Genomic DNA, 9,640 nt, shown 5'->3' on the forward strand with positions numbered 1-9,640 from the left:
ATGTTCGGTGAAGTCAGTGAGGTTAAGTGTCCAAATTGCCACGCTTTGTCTCACCCGGCTTCTCTCCTTCTTCCAGGCCCCGAAGAACTTCCCACCCTTGAGCGCTGGGACACGGAATGACCTTTCACCCTGAGAATCAGCTGACCTCAGGGATCTTCAGATCTCAACACCAACTCATCCCGCCCCCAGCCTGTTCTCTCTGCTGTGTTTACTCCTTCTCGTAAAAGTCCCTTCCTGCCTGACCTTCAACACGCATGCGGACCTCACAGTAGGAACGTTCCTTCCGGGCTAGTCCTGTCCCTCTCTCTCCTGGAATACGTACGGTTATGCTATTGGGATGGCCCCGTCCCTAATGCCCTGTCCTCCCTTCCCCCACTGCAGTAGCCTTTCCAAATAAGGTCTCTCTAAAGATTTGTTTGCACTTTGCCATTTCCTCTTAACCCCTATTGTCTACCATATTCCAGAAACTGTTCAACCACTATTTCTGCATTGTTTATTTTATGCTTATAATCTACGCGTTTTTGTCTCTTTCACCAGTCTAGATCTTATTTCCCCAAATATAAAACAAAATTACTCGATAGAGACCCTTCTTTATGTATATTTTTATTTTTTCTTTCATGCACAGGACTACACTTTGTATAACATAGGGGCTCAATAAATATATGGTGTTTCATAATTGGTTTATTTGCTTTTCTTGACATAATTTGTTAATCGGTATGTACAGCGTATATTTAATGAATATTGCTTTTGTGCAAATATAGACAAAAATGAATCATAGGTCCCGCTTTTCAAGAATGCATGGTTTAGCTAAGGAGCTAAGAATTTTTGTCAGGCAATTAATAAACAACAGAAGAGAATATATATAATAACTCCAATAGAGCACAGAGGAAGATGTAGCCTCTTTTGGGTAAAGAACTCCTAGAAGAGAACAGATTTTTCAGTAAATACTGAGTGAAAGTAAGAGTGAGAATAGAAGGGATCAGGGACCTTCTCAGTGGGCGAAATAGCTGAGTAAAGTCTGGAGTTGGTTCAGCCAGTGGATCATCACTTCGGAAGTGTTTAGATAGAAATTCTGAGAGTTTCGTGAATTTGAAGTTGGGGAAGGGTTTAATTTTTTCACTGAGCATCTTTAAAACTAATTTACTGATTCACTGAAATTAATCATAATTATATCCAATTAATTACATATTGAGTTTTACTGGGCTGAACATAATAGGGATTAAAAAGATGAGATGAAATGGATACAGGTTCTTCTTATTACTTATGATATGGTAAGAACTGCTAGGAGTCCAGTTGTTATACACTTTCTGCTTTATTGACACAAAAATTCACCAACAATACTTCTTTACATTTCTATTTTAATTGAAAATTGCTATGACATGTTTCCTCAGAGTGGATGGATGGCGGAAGTACTTCTCCCATGAGCTTTTCCCAAGACACTTTCTCTGCGTCTCCTTTTAAAATGCTGAGATGGGTTTTCTTAAACCTCTTTGACAATAGGCAAGAAACTGAAAATCTTCTGGATTGTTTTACTGGATTGTTTTACCTCAAAGATTGATCTACTACTCAAGTCTTTTTTTTTTTTTTTACTTCCTATGGCTGCTTTTTTTTTTTTTATCTGTTATGAACAGTCTTGGGACATAATTTTGCTGTTGCTTTTGAGTATGCAGTCTGTCGGATCGATACTAAAATTGACAGTTATGGCCCTTTTCCATGTGTATGAAAATAACTAAAATATGGAGAAAAAAACAGCCACCATAACAAAATGCATAAAAAATAAGCTTTGGCCACTAAATATTTTTATGTGTTTCCTTCCCATTTTTTGAGAAGCAGTTATAGCTAATTATTTTTTCCTTCAAAATAAATGTGTGATCGTTAAAAGGGCCACCTTCCCACAAAGTGACCAGGGGAGGGAGTAATGAGAACAGAGCTGTCAAGGGCCCCAACCCAGTGTGGTGGGATGTTTCCCAGAACTGATGCTCTTTCTTCAGTCTCTAAGATGGCTTTGATTTTTTTTGTTAATTTGAAGACAGCTTAAGTCTCAATGATAGTTAAATTTAGAGAAACACTCTGCTTGACTGACATGCCAAATCTTTCTTTTTTTCTTTTACTTTTCTTTTTTTAGGTGAGGCAACCTTTGGTTGACCTCACAGATTTCAAGGATCTTGTCAGCTTACAATCCCTTATGTATATATTTTTATATTCTTTACACCTACAGCACCTGGTCTTCCTAGGTGGTCTCCCATTCAAGTACTAACCAGGCTCGACCCTGCTTAGCTTCCAAGATCAGACAGGATCGGGCTTGTTCAGGGTGGCATGGCCATAGACCCAAATCTTTGTATTGACTGCTGAAGCTGGTTCAGATTAATGATCTAAGATCCCTGTGAGAAGAGCACACAGTGATAAACTAAACGTTCACTTTAAGCAGGGGATTCTTTTAGGCTCTGTAGAATTTGTAGAGAGATTCCTGCTTAACACATTAGGTGTTGAGATGATTGAGAATAATGCTTGTTTCCGCATTAACTTTCTTCGTACATCTGTGAGATGTCTGGAGGACATTTGAGATGCTTGAGGAGAGCCAACGCACAATTTCGTTTTGTTTTATTCTATGTCGGGAAATTGTAGTCTCTTTAATCCTCCATTGGAAATTGTATCTTTAATCCTCCATTATTCAGATTCTAGAGATAAAGGCTTGAATGATAGCAATTTAGTTATCACATTCTATTTCCAGCAGAATTGTTTGTAGTGTAGCTCAAAATATCTATCTTCTTAATTTTAACTGGTTTTGCCAGTTGCCAGTTAAACCAGATTGCAAGTGAAAATGAATATCATCAACACACTTAAATATTTCTGTGCACCATACAAAGCAGACTGTAGATGATTACAGACTACTGGAAAATGTGTTTCCACAGAAACTTTCTTAGAAACTGCTCGGAGTGTGTTAGACTTAAAAATCACTTATAGATGTGTGCTCAACATTTTAGTAAATTTTTGAAAGATTACTTTTACTTTAAAAGTATATTATATTGAGGACGGTGAAACTACTCTGTATGGTACTGCAGTGGAGGCTACATGTCATTTTATGTTTGTCCAAACCCACCGAATGTGCGCCACCGTTCACTATAGACTCTGGGTGACGATGACATGTCAATGTCTCCCGATGTGGATGGTGGGGGAGTCTGTGCGTGTTGGGGGCAAGGATTAGATGGGAAATCTCTGTATCTTCCTGTCAATTTTGCTGTGACATAAAACTGCTCAAAAAGATGAAGTCTATTAAAATAAAAAAAATATGTATCAAAGAGAGACTAATATTCTCTAAGGCAACGATTCCTCTGTTCTCCTGTAGTTTAAATATGGTACATGGAACATTCATGTTGTACACAGATAACTCTGAGTAGCTGTGTGTGATAACTTTAAACACTTCGAATTATCATGACGCTGCTGATGACCCCTCATTGATCTCCCTAAGCACATGCCCAAGTTTATCCCTTCATTATTTTTTTCCTGGATTGTCATTATTGCCAAATAGGCCCCTCTCTTTCCACTAGCTCTCTCATAATGAACTTAGAATGGTCTCTCTAAAATGGTTCTAAGGGCACACTTCCTTTTTAGAGATCTCCAAGACTCACGAACTGCAGAAACAAGTCAGACCACTCGGCCTACACGTAGGTGTCCAGTACCACAAGTCTCTCTCAAAGTGTCTTGTCTTTGGATCACCCTCTACCCCTTTCTCTGCTAACAAATCCACACACCAGCTATACCTTAATACATATTGCAAATGCTGGCTTCACCTCCAGCTCTCTCCTTTCGCTCATCTTGTTCTTTTTTCCAGAATGCTCTTTTGATCCACATTCCTGCATGTTAATGTTTTATCATTCGGCATCCTTGTAAATGATACCCATTCCAAAAAGCCTTCTCAGACATCTCCCTTGCCCCATTATCCCTCCTAACCCATGCCAGATTAGCCTTGACACTGTACTTCTCCAAGAATGACATTTACTCTCTGCATAGTGTGGCTACCCACTGATCAGAACCCATCAGCTGATGAACATCCAGTATGTTCTGACCAATGGCCAGCCTGCAGTCTTTAAGATCTCTTGGTTGGTTTTTCTCATCTTTTAGGAAGAGTTCACAGACTTCTCTCTAAATAATATACTCCTCCTTTGTGGTGCCATAGGACCCGCGTGTGTGTCTATCATTGAGCTAATTACATTGTGCGAGAATCAAACTCTGCTTTGATTTCCATGCTTTGCCGGGGAGCATGTCTGGCATATATAGATGTTCCATGAGATCTTGCTGGTTGAACTCACTGAATTAAAAAAAAAATGAATGGAGGCCAAAGACCAAATTTAATCATCTTCCCATAACTGTTTATAGTAACTACATCCATAAAGTGCTTGAAAACATGTGTCGAATGAAACCAGAGCCTTTGCTCTCCAATAAAATCTTAAAATTAATCATTTCATAATATCAGTGATGATAATGATGATGATGATGATGGCAATAATGATGATACTTTCAAAGAATTATACCGGAGCACTCACTTTGTGACTGGCACTGTGTCAAGTTCTTTATAAGTGCTTATTTAATCCTCACGTCTACCCTTTGAGGTGGTTCTACCATTTTTCCTGACTTGTAGGTGAGAACGGAAGCCCAGAGAGATTAAGTAAATTGTCTAAATCCAGGCACCTTGTCAGTGCCTGGCCAGGCTATTATTCTGGGCAGTTTGACTCCAAATCCATTGTTCTCTTGCTCGGAACTTACTTTTGATGAAAGCCCATTTCGTTCTAATAAATCTATGACATATATGCATTGCTTTCTCTTCCCAACCACCTGTCTTTTTCATTAACCACTGATACTTTGGCTCTGCCCCCCATTTCCCTGTAGAACAATTTCAATCAAAAGCTTGTAAATAAACCTTAGCACCAACACCCATCACTGAAATCCTCTAAGACCCACAATGTTGCCCACGCGTTTAACTATTTCTTTCCTGCCTTCCATGAAATAGCACTTTCTTATCTCTGTATCTGTGTTTGCCCCTTCATCGTTTCCCAGCCAAAAATAACTCCTAAAAGTCTGTGCCTCTTTCCACCTTCCCTGGGCCACTCAGCTTCTCAGTGGCCTCTTTATTCCTTAGATATTTGCTGCCACCAATACTCCAGTACCTTTTCCTCTCATTCTAATTTCTCACCCACATGTCAGTTCAAAGTCTCCAAAATAGATGTTGGCTTTCCTTTCATCATTTAAAGAAAAAAAGCACCTAAAGAGTGAGTATCTCTCCTGTCTTTAACCATATTCTCAAATATTGATCCCTTCAATTATATTAGTAACACAACTGGCCAGTCCAGAGTCCCAGTTTACATGGTGGTTCCATTTTTCACTGTTGCTTAATGGAAGCTAGCCTGGTTTTGAACATCGTCCTTGAAAATCTGGTTTATGTTTGTTCTGTTAAGAGGTAGGTCAGCCTATGGATCAATCCCCAGCGCCTGAAAGTAGCCAACATCTTATAAAGTAGCAAGAGGATACCTGTTTTCAGCCTATGGATCAGTCCCCAGCGCCTGAAAGTAGCCAACATCTTATAAAGTCTCTTGGAAGGCGGCCCAATGACCCAGTCTCTCTGTAAACTTCTACCTGGTGTGTGGGGCTGTTATTATTAGTAACCCATGTTTATGCATTTCTATCTCCATTCGACCTCGATATCCTTAAATAATAGGGGTGCATTTCTCTTGTGGGTTATTCTCCTCTCTAAATTTGATTCTCACATACAGTGCCCAGAACATGCTAAGAATGGGAAATTTGGGGTTTTGCTAACTAAGTGAATTTGGGGAGGAAGGAAGTGGAGTTCAGTTTCACATGCTGAATTCTCGAAGGTAGAACTAAGTTACTCTAGTAAGAAATATGCTTTACTTCTTCTTTTGGGCTGTGCTTTTTGAAACCTGCTATCAATGACATCCAAAGTCACTGCCTGATACTAATGTAATGAGTCAGGTTAAATCAAATAGTAGTTGTTTTGCAAATGAACAACCCTAGTCACTTACATTCAACGCAGTTCGACTTTATAAAGATTTCAATAGAAAACGCGATTCTCTGGAAGAATAATTTTTTCAAGTTTTCTGAGATACTTGGCAACACAGAAAGTACCTAGCTATTCTTCAGCTTGGCTCATTTGACCTAAACGAGGAGAATGGAAAAGACATATATTCTTAGACTGTGACGCTGTCATCTGCCATCTGTCACCTCTCACCCCCAGGTCAGGATCTTGAATTGCTCTCTAACATAGACTGAAAAAAAAAAAAAAGTCAGTGAACTTTTACCTACTGCAAAATGTTATTTTATTTAAAGTTTTACAATCACAGCCTTGGAAAGGGTGTTCAAAATGAGTGGCAGCTGTGTGTGATGATTTACCTGGGAGCACTGAAATGAAAATCACAGCCAGCCATCACCTTAAAATCATTGGGGTGCAGGACTTAGGGGCGATTTTTTGAATCGATGATTTATTTTCTCTTACGGTGGTAGGCAATGCTTTGTATTTCACTCTAGACTTGCATGCAGACCTGTGTGTGCAGGTATGACCACACCGATTGTTACAATATTGAAAAACTTCTATACCCGTTGATAAATAATCACTGTGCTCAGGCCTCTGAGAAACCTCCTTCCAATCAAAGACCTTCCCTCAGGACTCCAAGACTTTCTCACAATTCAGCAAATAAAGGAAATAACCCTCACACAGCAGGACTCTCTTTTGGCTATGCACCAACACCAAGGCCTGTGCCATTCTGTTGATAAATAGTTTAAATATTGCCCCTGTCATGAGAAGTGGAGAACTTGAGTGAGTCGACTTTTATAAAGCATCAGTTTAAGAAATACCCTTCTTGTAGCCAATGCTTTGGATCTTTTTCAAAACGGAAGTGGAAGATAGCATCTCTTAGGAGTCAATTGTCTCTCATTACAGTATTCATGTGTTCAATTTCTTAATTTCTTTGAGAGCGCCTTTTTCCTGGGAATGTAATTTGCTTCTCCAGACAATCTCGTTTTTCTCTTAATCAGGCAGAAGGAATGAATACATTACAATGTGGTTCCTCTCTGATTCGTCTCTTAGGAATTCCAGAATGGAAATTAATGCTCAGCTGAATAATAAAATAATACGAGCTACTTAGTTTATCTCTCTTCCCTCCTAAATGATTGATTTACTAATTTAAATTTTTAAATTTTAATATGATTTAATGTTAGAAGCTGCATCAAAAAAAAAATTGATAGAGGGCATAGGTGGTAAAGAAAGCAAACCTAAATAAAGTATGCTCTGTGTGCTGAATGCTTTGGGGACCATGAGCTGCAGGATCCCACAGCCCCTCAATGTATTCTTAAGCATCCTCCCCTGAGATTTGTGTATCCTTAGAGTTGACCTAACTGGAAATGGGGAAAGGAAATCTTCAAATTCTCCAATATATTATTATTTTATGTTTTGCCTTATGCACAGAATTATTCTATTTGTGTAGATCCAACTCTTGATATTTACTTAGTTCGTGGACAATTATAATCTTTTTAATTGCTTCCTTTTCTTCCCTTCTTTGTAGCCATTTCACACGAGCATGTCTATTTTGTAGAATTAATGAAGGCGGAAAGAAGTTAAGTTCAAAGTAGTCATTTTTGCTAAAGGTAATTTATAACTAGTCTAAGAAAAAGTGGTGTAAAATGTTACATATTGAGGAGACCAATTAGAGTGAATACAGGTTTTATGTTTTCTGTGCATGTCATTTTCAAGAATGTTCTTTTTTTTTTTTTTTTTTATCACATATGCCATGGACGATAGGCCAAAATGAAAACCAACTCTCTTTAAGTACTTTCTATTTATTTTCAATAGTCTATGCGTTCCATAAATTTAGAGACAATATACTTCTAGTCTTTTTGATTCCTGTTCTTTGTTCAAGGTTTTATACATGATAAGTACTTAAGGACTATTTATCAACTTTTTAAATGATAAAGTATGCATTGTGTGTTTGGCTACTTCAGTGGGGAACAATGAAGTCTCTTCCCCTACCTGCCCCCCCCCCCAATTTCTATAAGTTTTAAGTCTCTTAAAGTTCTGCCATCTGCTGATCAAATAAATAATTATTATCACCCATCCTACCTTTTCAGTTACCCAATCAGTCAATAATATACAACTTACTGTGTGCCAAACATGTTTCCAAAAGAAGACATAGATAAATAAGACATTTTTCTTCGAATAAATTTGTTTATCTTCTGCATTAGAAGATAAAGATTTACAAGTAAACATTTTTTTCGACCTAGTGCAGGAAACGAAAATAGAAGTTTGAAAAAGTGTGATGAGAACAGAGAGGTGGGATGGACTCTGTCCTCAGAACTTGAGGAAAATCTTCACAAAGGTGTTGACATTTGTGCTGTAATTCTAAGTATTAATATGAGTTTCCCCAATAAAAGGAATGAGAGCAGACAATGACATTCCAAATAGGGTGGATGCCTTGTTCGATAATCTCATTTATTCAAGAAACTCAAGTTGCATGGTGGGGAGAGGCGGTGGGAAGACTTGGAGAGGTAGCGAAATGCTACTGTGAAGGACCTTCCATACCATGCTGTCTCTGTCACTTTCGGATGCAATGACAAAAATATAACTGGCTGCCCTATATAGCAGAAACTTGTTTTTCATAGCTCTGGACCCTGAAAGCCAGGCCAGGGTGCCGGCATGGTCAGATGCTTGGTGAGAGCCTTCTTCTTGGCTTTTAGGTGGCTGTCTACTAGCTGTGTCCTCACACAGGGATGAGAGAGAGGGAGAAACAAAGCTCTCTCTGCCATCATGAGAGCTCTATTCTCCTGACCTTATTGGCCCCAAATTGCCCACATCTCCAAACCTTCGGGGGTTAGGATTTCAACATGTGAATTTGGGAGAGGGGGATACAAACCTGCAGACCATAACACATGCTAAAGAACTTGGGTTTTAGTTAATAGGTAAAGAGGTGATTGGCCGAGCATCTAAGTCACAACTATTGCTTCGTTGGTGACATACACAGACCAAGGACAAGGGAGGGGGGGCAAAATCCCTTAGATTGTTGCTTGTAATGTATTTAGCTCTACTGTGCTATGTTATTATGGAAAAAGTATGCTGCAAAAATATAACAATTTATAACTAATAAAATAGAAATAATATGTTCTTCAACTCACATGTGTGACTAAAAGGGTTCCTCTTTAAACAGCTCCAGATAATAATATCCATGACTAAACATTAGGAACAATGTGCTTTTATTCAAAAAATATGGTAGTGATTCCTTTATCATTTTAAATATAATGGAAACCTTGACCTCTATATACTATGCCACAAATTTAACTTACACCTAAAAAGTATTCATGCTAGGCTTATGTGACATCTGCTGAGAAATCTAAATTACCCATTGACAAAGATCATTCAGATAGAAAAGGCTAAATCTATGTAGAAAAATTGAAAGGAACTAAATTGGGCAGCTGTAGGGGAGAGATGATAAATCATCCATTTATGTCAGAGGAAAGTGCTTGCTTTTGTATTGTTGGTATGTCATGTGGTTCAGGTTTGAAATACAAAGGTAATAATTTTTCTTTATATATAGCATCCATCCATGAAGGGCTCAAACAGCATTTATATAATGGTTTC

General features: G+C 38.4%; 1 pseudogene; it reads right to left on the reverse strand.

The window, feature by feature from the left end:
• Positions 1-2,209: 2,209 nt before the first annotated feature.
• On the reverse strand, positions 2,210-2,328 carry LOC112481372 (annotated as a pseudogene).
• Between the last annotated feature and the right edge of the window lie 7,312 nt (positions 2,329-9,640).

This window comes from Pteropus alecto, unplaced genomic scaffold, assembly GCF_000325575.1.
Source record: "Pteropus alecto unplaced genomic scaffold, ASM32557v1 scaffold14, whole genome shotgun sequence".
NCBI lineage: Eukaryota > Metazoa > Chordata > Mammalia > Chiroptera > Pteropodidae > Pteropus > Pteropus alecto.